This window comes from Marmota flaviventris, chromosome 6 (assembly GCF_047511675.1).
Source record: "Marmota flaviventris isolate mMarFla1 chromosome 6, mMarFla1.hap1, whole genome shotgun sequence".
Taxonomy (NCBI): domain Eukaryota; kingdom Metazoa; phylum Chordata; class Mammalia; order Rodentia; family Sciuridae; genus Marmota; species Marmota flaviventris.
In genome coordinates this window covers 91494562-91504825 of record NC_092503.1, presented here as the reverse complement: position 1 = coordinate 91504825, position 10264 = coordinate 91494562, and positions in this window count along the sequence as shown.

Here is a 10264-nt window from a genome sequence, read left to right as displayed (position 1 = left end):
CATTCTCAATGGAGAAAAATCGAAGGCATTCCCCCTAAAATCTGGAACAAGACAGGGATGCCCTCTATCACCACTTCTATTCAATATAGTTCTCGAAACACTGGCCAGAGCAATTAGACGAAAGAAATTAAACTCATAAAAATAGGTAAGGAAGAACTTAAATTATCACTATTTGCGGTAGACATGATTCTATACCTAGAAGACCCAAAAGGGTCTACAAAAAAGTACTAGAACTAATAAATGAATTCAGCAAAGTGGCAGGATATAAAATCAACACGCATAAATCAAAGGCATTTCTGTATATCAGCGACAAAACTTCTGAAACGGAAATGAGGAAAAACACTCCATTCACAATATCCTCAAAAAAAATAAAATACTTGGGAATCAACCTAACAAAAGAGGTGAAGGATTTATACAATGAAAACTACAAAACCCTAAAAAGAGAAGTAGAAGAAGATCTTAGAAGACGGAAAAATATACCCTGTTCATGGATAGGCAGAACTAACATCATCAAAATGGTGATATTACCAAAAGTTCTCTATAGGTTTAATGCAATGCCAATCAAAATCCCAATGGCATTTCTTGTAGAAATAGATAAAGCAATCATGAAATTCATATGGAAAAATAAAAGACCCAGAATAGTAAAAGCAATTCTAAGTAGGAAGTGTGAATCAGGTGGTATAGCGATACCGGATTTAAAACTATATTACAGAGCAATAGTAACAAAAACAGCATGGTACTGGTACCAAAACAGGCGGGTGGACCAATGGTACAGAATAGAGGACACAGAGACTAATCCACAAAGCTACAACTATCTTATATTTGATAAAGGAGCTAAAAGCATGCAATGGAGGAAGGATAGCATCTTCAACAAATGGTGTTGGGAAAACTGGAAATCCATATGCAACAAAATGAAACTGAATCCCCTCCTCTCGCCATGCACAAAAGTTAATTCAAAGTGGATCAAGGAGCTAGATATCAAATCAGAGACTCTACGTCTGATAGAAGAAAAAGTTGGCTCCGATCTACATATTGTGGGGTCGGGCTCCAAATTCCTTAATAGGACACCCATAGCACAAAAGTTAATAACAAGAATCAACAAATGGGACTTACTTAAACTGAAAAGATTTTTCTCAGCAAGAGAAACAATAAGAGAGGTAAATAGGGAGCCTACATCATGGGAACAAATTTTTACTCCTCACACTTCAGATAGAGCCCTAATATCCAGAGTATACAAAGAACTCAAAAAATTAAACAATAAGAAAACAAATAACCCAATCAACAAATGGGCCAAAGACCTGAACAGACACTTCTCAGAGGAGGACATACAATCAATCATAAAGTACATGAAAAAATGCTCACCATCACTAGCAGTCAGAGAAATGCAAATCAAAACCACCCTAAGATACCATCTCACTCCAGTAAGATTGGCAGCCATTATGAAGTCAAACAACAACAAGTGCTGGAGAGGATGTGGGGAAAAGGGTACTCTTGTACATTGCTGGTGGGACTGCAAACTGGTGCGGCCAATTTGGAAAGCAGTATGGAGATTCCTGGGAAAGCTGGGAATGGAACCACCATTTGACCCAGCTATTGCCCTTCTCGGTCTATTCCCTGAAGACCTTAAAAGAGCGTACTACAGGGATACTGCTACATAGATGTTCATAGCAGCACAATTCACAATTGCTTGACTATGGAACCACCCCAGATGCCCTTCAATAGATGAATGGATAAAAAAATGTGGCATTTATACACAATGGAGTATTATACAGCACTAAAAAATGACAAAATCATGGAATTTGCAGGGAAATGGATGGCACTAGAGCAGATTATGCTTAGTGAAGCTAGCCAATCCCTAAAAAACAAATACCAAATGTCTTCTTTGATATAATGAGAGCAACTAAGAACAAAGCAGGGAGGAAGAGCAGGAAGAAAAGATTAACATTAAACAGATACATGAGGTGGGAGGGAAAGGGAGAGAAAAGGGAAATTGCATGGTAATGGAGGGAGATCCTCATTGCTATACAAAATTACATATAAGAGGTTGTGAGGGGAATGGGAAAATAAACAAGGAGAGAAATGAATTACAGTAGATGGGGTAGAGAGAGAAGATGGGAGGGGAGGGTAGGGGAGATAGTAGAGGATAGGAAAGGTAGCAGAATACAACAGTTACTAATAGGGCATTATGTAAAAATGTAGATGTGTAACCGACGTGATTCTGCAATCTGTATTTGGGGTAAAATTGGGAGTTCAAAACCCACCTGAATCAAATGTATGAAATATGATATGTCAAGAGCTTTGTAATGTTTTTAACAACCAATTAAAAAAAATAAAATAAAAAAATAAAAAGCTATTAGAAATTACAAATGAGCTCAGCAAAATTTAGGGATACAAATCAATATAAAAATTGATTATATTTCTATACCATAGCTGTGGAGAGCAGTGATGTATATCACGGCCTGTCTGATTCTCATGGCTGCATTTGCACTGGGAGGTCCCTCTGTGAAGGTGCAATTCAAGAAGCCCCATTTGCTATTGTAATGCCATCCAGGTGTAGCTACTTGTAAAGGTACCTGACTCTATATGTCAAGACTTTGAGTTCACCACCTTCACCCAGGGATAGAGAATTCTGAGCAAAACCATAAGACCCTAATGTCTCTCCAGTCCTGTCTTCTTCAGATTGCTTGCTTTGCTGAAAGTTTCCCACAATTAACCTTTTGATGATGAAACTATATAATAAACTTGCTGAGCTAGCTCTGGAGTCAGTCAAGCCTCACCAAGGCTTGGCTACTCACCTAGTCCTGCTTTTTCTCCCTATGCGTGTTTGTTTGTCTCTTCTCTATGCTCCATTACCCTGTGTCTGGTATCTCTTGATATCTATATGGTATCTATTCTGCCCAAAGCAGAATAGAGATGGGGCCTTGGCAGATGGCACCTAAATAGGGACCGCAGAGGTCTTGGCAACTAGCAAGAAGCACTCCAGAAATTAAATCAAAATTTTTATTTAAAATAGCATCAAAAGGCTGGGTACTGTGATGCATGCTTATAATCCCAGTAGCTTGGGAGGTTGAGGGAGGAGAATCACAAGTTCAAAACTAGCCTCAGCAACTTAGCAAGACCCTCAGAACTTAGTGAAATTTGTCTCCAAATAAAACAGAAAAAAAAGCTGTAGACGTGACTGAGGGGTTAAGTGTCCCTGGGTTCTATTCCTGGTACACCCCCCCAAAAAAAAGTTAAAAAAACAACAAAGTACTTAAGGATAAATTTACCGCAATAACTTCAAAATTTATGCTCTGAAAACTACACACTATTGTTTAATGAAGTTAAGGTTATAAATAAATGGAAACATATGGTACATTCGTCTATCAGACTATTATTAAGATGGAAATACTTCCCAAATTTATATATAGATTTAGTGCTTTTAATTATGCTTTTATAGTCTGATTACACACACACACACACACACACACACACACACACACTCTCTCTCTTTCCTTGCTTCTTTCAATCACTATGTTGGTGATAATCCACTATGTTTTTTAATATACCAGATGTCATTTCAATTTTTGAACATTATTTGGTAGCCCACAATTTGTTAACTCTTCCACCTGCTGATGAGTTTTTTCTAGTTTTTGACCTAATAGAGTGGAAATGAAAAAAGTGGTTAAACTAAGTTGGAAGCAATTTGACTGTGTCTTGTAAAGTTAAACATAAAATTATATGGACCAAAGTGACTCTAATAGTCTCCTCAGCCTGCTTAGACATTAGGCAAGTTTTTCTTTTCTCTCTGATAAGATTTTTAATTTTCCCTTTTAAAGAGTGTGTACTTTAGAAAACTTTCACTTGTAAATTATGTCTTCACTTCTTTGAGATACAAATCGTATCTAGCCAGTTTTAAGAGCCAGATAATGTCTTTCTCCAGTACTCATGTGACATTTCCTTGAAATGTAGCCATCAAACAAAACCATACCCCAATCTGGTCTTTATGAGTCTCCATTAGCCCTGTCCTCTGATCACATGAACAACCTCTTCCCTGAAGCCTAAAGTTTTCTACTAGCATATTCCTAGAATATACCAGCACTTGAAAATTCTCTTGACTTTGGTTTTAGCTGAGTTGATTTCAAACTCTCTTCTTCAGTGAAAGATTCTTGAATGAATCCCTTCTTTCCATTTAGCTGTATCCAGAGCAATTTTTTATTGATGTCCTATGATTCATGTGATTCCATTTCTGGCTATTGATCAGAGAAAAATAAAAATACATTCACACAAAAGTGTGGACTTTGATAATTTTGAAACATCATCTTCCTTTTATAAGTATTTTGTGGTTACCAGGGAGCTTACATATGATTTGCTATGGTTATTGCTGTCAGTTTTTTGATAACAACTTACTTAGCTTCCCTTGCATGGAAGAACACTCTGATCTTGTGTTTCCCTCTTCTACTGTGTTTGTTATTGATATCATAATTTACAAAGATGATGCCATATATTCACTAATATATTTTAATTTTAGTAGTTCTTAATACTTTATCTTTTAACTTTCATAGTATGCCTACCATCAATTTACCCACCAGTATATTAGTAATAAAATATTTCTTTTTATCTATATATTTATCTTTGATAATGATTGTTGTACCTTCTTATGTTAGTGTGGTGTTTCTACCCTTGTTCTTCATAGGACAATTCTGCTAAACTTTTTTTTCTTAGTTGGTAATTTTTTTTTAGCACTTTGAATATATCATCATCCTATGTCCTTGGGTTCTTCAAGGTTTGTCTCTGTAACACATCTGCTGATAATTTTATCCTTTTGCTCCTGAGATTTGATGGCTTCCCCTGACCTGACTTCAAGTTTGCTGATATTTTCTTCCATTTAATCTAATCTGCTATTGATCCCTTTTATTGAAAATTTCAGTGTCATTGTTAATTCCTCAGTTATATTCAGAAGAATATATTTCTTTAAATAAATCTCATATCACTATTTCTTGGGTTGTTTTATAGGCATATTACTCAACTTTTTGTCTGAAATGTATTTCCATGTTTTTCCTTGATTTCATTAGATAGGATAAACAACCTTCTCATTTACACTGGCCTCATGTTGGAGCCTCAAACTCAACATAGTAAGTGTCTCTCAAATATGTCTAAATTGCTGTGTTTCTTCTTCATTGCACCAAAACAGATTAGGATGTGACATGTATGCTCCGTGCTTCATAGTTAGGTGAAACAGAATCTAATCCCTCAAGAAGTAGCTGGAAAAGTTGGAATATTAGATATGTATTCTACATTCAGGAACCACAATCTCATACAGCCACATAGCTGTCAGATGAATGCCCATTAACAAACCATTCTTTGTTCTCTATGGTTTTGAATGGGACACACCTGAGATAGCCACTTTCATCATAAGGTCCTGAATGCAGGACTTCTTTTACATACCAGAGCTAGGTTATTAGGAATTCAGTCCCTTGAGTAGGAACTGTAAAATTGATTCATTCAATGTATACACAATGTGTTTTCTGGGAGAACCTTCAGAATTAAACTTTTTGCTAAAGGCGGGGAAAGCAATATAGGCATTGCTCACTCTTCCATTCAGACTTCCTGGGGTCTACTGTTTCTCTGACTTGATAATCTCTCAGATGTGGCCTGGTGAGAAACCCTACCCTCAGGAGCAGCTAGAAAATTTCACAATCAATTCCTGTCCTTGAAGAAATATGGTTGATTCTCTGTATTCATACTTAGGGGTATGTTTGCATGCCTGCTTAAAACCACTGATATTTTCTCTATAGTCAAGGAAACTTGGCAAGTACAGACTCTTTTGAGTCTTGATGTCGGGTCAGGGGAAGCCATCAAATCTCAGTCTTCCAGAGTTTTCATGATGTAAGGCCCATATCATCTTAGAGAGAACAACAAAAGTTGTCATGCAATATTTTTTAGGACCCAAACTCTTTGGACCTAAGGAAGAAGCTGGGAGTTGGAGGTTCCTTCCTGATTATAAGGCTGTGTACCTTGGTTGGGATTTGTAATGGAGTGAATTGTGGCTTTTCTTGCCTGATTTTATATGGATATTCATTCTCTTATTGTTTTGTGTGTCAAAATCTCTCAACCAGTTCTGAGCTTCTTTTAGAGACAATTGATCCCTGGGTACATGTTTATTTGGTTCATTTGTAGAGGGATGTAAAGTCAGGAGCTTCTATTCTATCATCTCACTGCCATCCGCAGGCCAGAATTTTATTTGAAATATTTGAGAGATTTTGCTCATACCAGGGAAAAATCACAAAGTCATGGATTTATAAAACACTACAATTAAAAGAAAAGTGAAGTAGCATTTAATAAAATATTTTATTTGCTTTGTGACAAAACTTGTAAGTTGAGAAAATATGGTATCTTGACCAGTCTTACAGAAAAGGAGTTTGAAAGACTGCTTGGTCCTGGTTACACTTTCGGACATACAATCAATCAATAAGTACATGAAAAAATGCTCATCATCTCTAGCAGTCAGAGAAATGCAAATCAAAACCACCCTAAGATACCATCTCACTCCAGTAAGATTGGCAGCCATTATGAAGTCAAGCAACAATAAGTACTGGAGAGGATGTGGGGAAAAGGGTACACTTGTACATTGCTGGTGGAACTGCAAATTGGTGCGGCCAATATGGAAAGCAGTATGGAGATTCCTAGGAAAGCTGGGAATGGAACCACCATTTGACCCAGCTATTGCCCTTCTCGGTCTATTCCCTGAGGACCTTAAAAGAGCATACTATAGGGATTCTGCCACACCAATGATCATAGCAGCACAATTCGCAATAGCTATACTTTGGAATCAACCTAGATGCCCTTCAATAGATGAATGGATTAAAAAACTGTGGCATTTATACACAATGGAGTATTACGCAGCACTAAAAAACGACAAAATCATGGATTTTGCAGGGAAATGGATGGCATTAGAGCAGATTATGCTAAGTGAAGCTAGCCAATCCTTAAAAAACAAATGCCAAATGTCTTCTTTGATATAAAGAGAGCAACTAAGATCAGAACAGGGAAGAAGAGCACGAGGAAAAGATTAACATTAAACAGAGATGAGTGGGGGGAGAGAAAGGGAGAGAGAGAGAAGGGAAACTATATGGAAATGGAAGGAGACCCTCATTGTTACACAAAATTACATATAAGAGTTTGTGAGGGGAAAGGGGAAAAAAAAAAAAACAAGGGAGAGAATTAAACAACAGCAGATGGGGTAGAGAGGGAAGATGAGAGGGAAGGGGAGGGGGGATAGTAGGGGATAGGAAAGGTAGCAGAATACAACAGTCATTAATATGGTATTATGTAAAAATGTGGATGTGTAACCGATGTGATTCTGCAATTTGTATTTGGGGTAAAAAATGGGAGTTCATAACCCACTTGAATCAATTTATGGAAGATGATATGTCATGAACTTTGTAATGTTTTGAACAACCAATAAAAAAAAAGAAAGACTGCTTGGAAATATTTTTGCACTCTTGTCAACTACAATGTTTTTTTAAAGTCTTCTGGCTAATAATCACTACTCAAATTTGCCAAAGAAAAATATTAATACAAATTGTCTGTAGATTCCAAAATACATATTATCTCATTTATAAAAGGCATACTAACACTTACTCATTTTTAAATTTTAATTTTAACATTTTTAAATTGCTCAGAATGTTTGTAATTTTTTCTTCAGATTATTCATCACTATTCTGTAGGAGGTGGGGCTACTTTATGTTAAAGTATTATTTACAATACTTCATCAAAACTCAAAAATGATCGCACAATCACACTTTGAACTGTAAAAATATTTTTTATAATCATTAGTGTCTAGATATTTCAATTCATTTATTCATTTAATGTCTTTTGTCATTTATTAAAGGAGAAAAGTTCCTTCACTGTTGATCACTAAAGCTTTGCAGTTGGCAAATTTTTCTCACTGCTAAAAAAAAATAAAATCAAACACATTATATTTACTATTCCATTTGTTTCTCTATGATTTGCCTAAAACATTGAATATAGAAATAATCATGAATATTCTTATAGTTTTCACATGTAAATTCAAAATTAATTTTATAATAGATACACTAAGACTATTTTAGTCCTATTATTTATGCATTGGTTTATAGGTAAGAGTATGTTTTGTATAGAATAAAATACACATGAATTCTCACTAAAGAAATATTTAGACAACTATGTTGTTTTTATAGTGCTCCTTCTTCTTTACTTACCATTTCTTGAATTCATGAATGCTTAGAATTCCTTGATAAGATCCTTTGTCATGTACTGTTCTAAGCCCTTTATGTATTTTATTTCACTTAAAAGTTTCAGAAAGCTCTTGGAATATGTACTATTATTATCTTTATTTTACAGATACAATAAAAATTTTATTATTGGTAATTGACATGTCTAAAATTAGTGATCATTCTAACATGTTGCATCCCATCTCCTAATATCTTCTATGTTATATTCTATTACCACTGAATTACTCTCTTATATTTTTACAACTTTTAAAATATTATTTTCTGCATAGTAGAATGTGCTTCTGATCATGCTCAGAATGTTTGTATTTTTCTCCCCAGATTACTCATCACTATTCTGTAGGAGGTAGGACTACTTTATGTTAAAAATAAGTAAAAATTGAAATTTCAAGTTGTACTTCCAGTCTTCTGGAAGACAACCATTTCAGTAAGACAAGGAAAAAATTTATTACATGGTTTTTATTAGATGTATATTTGGAGGAAAATGATTCTTTCTAAAACTTCATTCAAATACACTCCATTGCAATTCCACTTACAATGTGATTTAAAACCCAATCAAGATTTATTTAAAATTTAATGTTTAGAAATAAAAGTCATACATTGGAAGGTAAAAACCTCAGGTTATTGCTGGAGCCATAGCAGCTTAAGAAGACACAGTGATCCTACCTGGGAAAGTTGCCTATGTTGATAAAGGTGGACCATGTTAAATCTGTGGGTGGTTAGGGTTGGAAACCAGCCATTTTACAAAACATTAGAGTCATGGGCTTCTAGACTTTTATAAGACCAGCACTAAATGGTTTACATATTGCCAGACATGCATATTTTTATTCTTCAAAGATTATATGCTTACCCATTTTGTTTATGAAGGAATCATCAGACCAATTTTTGATTTGACAGCTTTTGAGATAAGTGTCATTGTTCATATGATGTATATATGTATAAATTATGATGTATGTGTATAAATTTTGTATATCCACTTATATGTTTATACAAACATATGTATCTATACATAGTGAAAAAGAGATATCTTACATATAGTATACTTTATGAATTAATTGAAAAGTGTATTATTTTATTTTCATGAAAACATACTGCCTCTATATTATTCAACCTATCCAACCTATATTAAGTATTTACAAGTATATTTCAAGTCTAACTATGTGAATATCTGAACATACATCCAACATCAAGACTATTCTTAATAAGAGATATTTTGTTTGACAAATACATGCAAAGTTAATAGATACTACTTATATATAACACTGTTTTTTCATCTTCCACTTAAATTATTTACCTTTGTAAAATTTCATATAATATTTTAAAGAGAAGCTGCTGATCAGAAATATAACTCCAAAAAGGCAATGCATATAGTTGGGGTCTAAGATATCTTAATACATAGGAACAAGTTGAAATTTTATCTTCAAAAATATTATAAGAATAAGATAGATTCCATAAAGTGTTTAGAGAATTTCCACAAAAGATGGATAGAAGATTTGTGTCATTCTCTATAAAAGTATACATAAAAAATAAGATTGGCAGATCATGAGAAACAATGTATAGGAATGCCTGGTGGCAATAATGAGGAGCCAGCTAAAGATTTCAAAACAAAGGAAACAGGAATGTTTTTGCTAAACATTTAAATTTGTCTAAATGAGATGAAACATTCTCAAGATAGAATCAAATCTGATTGCAAACGAGTTACATAGCTATTACAATAAAGAAACAATCACAGAAAGATATTTAGTAACTGAAATACAAAGAAAACATGAATCATAATAGCCATCCTGGACTCCCACAGTTTCAATGGACATAATTCTAACAAACTAATTTAAGAAAAAAAAAAAGGAGGTTTTGTTTGTTTGTTTGTTTGTTTGTTTGTCTTTCCACTCACTAAACTGGAGTGACTAGATGTCATTTTGGTTTCAAGAAATACTGAATCCCTGGAACTCAAAGGATATCAAGCAGGTTAGTTGTCCACTTATAAAGTATGTTTGTTTATAGTTATGTTCATC